The sequence below is a fragment of the Merops nubicus genome, unplaced genomic scaffold (genome assembly GCF_000691845.1).
Source record: "Merops nubicus isolate BGI_N331 unplaced genomic scaffold, ASM69184v1 scaffold53121, whole genome shotgun sequence".
Taxonomy (NCBI): domain Eukaryota; kingdom Metazoa; phylum Chordata; class Aves; order Coraciiformes; family Meropidae; genus Merops; species Merops nubicus.
In genome coordinates, this window is record NW_008588718.1 from 1 (window position 1) to 2444 (window position 2444).

Here is a 2444-nt window from a genome sequence, read left to right on the forward strand (position 1 = left end):
TAAAGGATTCTATGATTCTATAAGTGTGCACCATCCTCCTGGAGGGCCTAGCTCATCCAGGAGGTGCCTGGATGTGTAGATTGTAGGAAGACACTGTGTATCTCTGTAGGTCTTTGGGCGAGATGGTAAGTGGCCTGGACTGTGGGCTTGGAGGGCAGGAAGACTTTACAGGACATGTATCTGGGGACAAGGCCTGTAGGGTATGCTGTGGCATTTACCTGCCACCAGTGCCTAGAAATTGTGCTCCTGAACTCTGCCTGATGTAGTAAATTAAACATGTTCTCTGCCACAGTGACCTCCTGGCATGGGATAGACTTATTCTCTTGTCTTTCAGGGCAGGGCTGTCAGGACATCCAGACTGTTTCCTGGAAACATTCCCTTACTATCTCCTGATATCTGGAGATCCTTTTGGCAAGCTGGTACACAACAAGACATACCAAGGGCCATTCTAACACATCAACACTAGGGTGATCAAGATTCGGTTTCTGGGGAGAAATGATGTAATGCTGTTTACTTTACTAATATGTAATGCATGTTATTAAATATATTATGTAGTATTTACTGCATAGTCTCTCTCTATATCTCCTCAAAGTAGGGATGTAGCACCGAGTGAAGAGAACACCTTATAGTTCCAGTACAGTTAATTCTGCAATGCTCCTTCTTGTCTTTGAGATGCCTCATTTGTTGTGAGCTTGCTCCATTATATCAAGACATAGTACTGGGTTGTGATAAATGTATGAACTATGAATATTTCAGTATAGAGACTTATAACATAACTTAGGAAGAAAGCTGGTACTGCAGTTATATCTTTCTTTTGATATTTTATCACACAAGTGTTAAATAGTGTGAAACTGGGATAGTAAAACCAAATATTCTCCTTTTAAGAAGATAGCACAAAGAAGTGTTGCCAAGTCTGACAGCTTTCAAGCAAGTCTGGAGTCAGTTAAGCTTTATAAAGATTTGTGAACCGGTATTGGCATTTTATTAAATGCTTCATGAAAACCAGAAAATAAATCTTAAATAATATTGAGCCAAGTATTTAAATTCTTCTGAATTGTTTTTCAGATTTACTTTGCCTGTTCGGACTGCAGTAGGACACTCGAGGGCTTCATACTCAGTTATAGGCTTTTTGGTTAAGTGGCCTAATCTGAGGATTTACCCCTCTGTCTTTGATAATTGATATATGATAAATTCTGTATTTTACTGCTACATTTTGTGGAATGTGTGGCTGACTAGTGGCCTCCAGGAGGAGTTGTTAGTCCTGTGTGTTTAGAGATAAATCTCAATTCAAAAGAGCTTTCATCAAGTTGTGTTTTAGACATCACAGTACAGATAGTATAATTTATTTATTTTTTTTTTATGTGATATGACACTGTCCAGAATATATGCAAGAGATGAAAAATAGGTGTCTGATGTGCCTGTCACAGGTGCTACATACCTCCAAATTGGCATCCTGTTATGCAATTTACATCAAACACTTTAACATATTCTTTCTTCTCCCACACCTGGGATATATCACCTCTTAGAAGACAAGTGCAACCAGAATTTCATCCCTTTCATCTGGCAGTTGCCAAAAAAGATACAAGTTTGTTCTTCTGAGAGGAAACTAAGTGCATGCGTGCAGAACATTGTATCTCATCACTGGAAATATCTGAGTAGCCTCTATACATGCACTATGAAATGAACTACACAGAAGCAGGATTTAATTGTGTCTGTTTCAGACAGCACCCTGATTAGCTGATGGCTCAACATAACAGAAATTCTAAGAAATAAATAATAAAAAAAAGTTCTGTTCATTCAAAACCAATATGTTTTATTTAATATTATTTAGTATGTTTCTGAACAAAATAGCAGAAGTAAATTCTGAAATACTGTTTAAAAATTAAAATACCCATTCTGAAAGGTAAAAATGAAATATTCTACCTTTTTCAAAACGGATTTTCATCCTGACTAAGTTCTTTCAGGAAAACTGATGAAATCTTGTTCTACTCAAATCTTCATTTTACCAAAACCTAGTACAAAATATTTGTTACTTTTTCTCATCAGTAGTCAACTTCTATTCACATTTATTAGAAACATAGCAAGTAAGTTTATTTCAGCTGTAAATTTGAGTAACTGCACCAAAAATACATATTTGCACAGAGTTTAGTTTTCTTCCCTTTACTTCTATTTTATGTCAATAGCTCTTCTCCTGACTGACTCCATTTTAAGTAGGAAAAGAATTGGGACATCAAAGTTTGTAGCTATAACTTAACATCTGGCTATATATTTGCTAGTCAAGGAAGGATGTAGTAAGTAAGACAATTCATCATTGAGTGCTATTTTACATGAAATTACTATTTTTCTTTATTTTTCATTATATTGTCCTTGCATAACAAATATATTTTCTTGCTGAAAACATATATCAATCCAAAACACTTATACCCACAATTTCATTCTCTTTC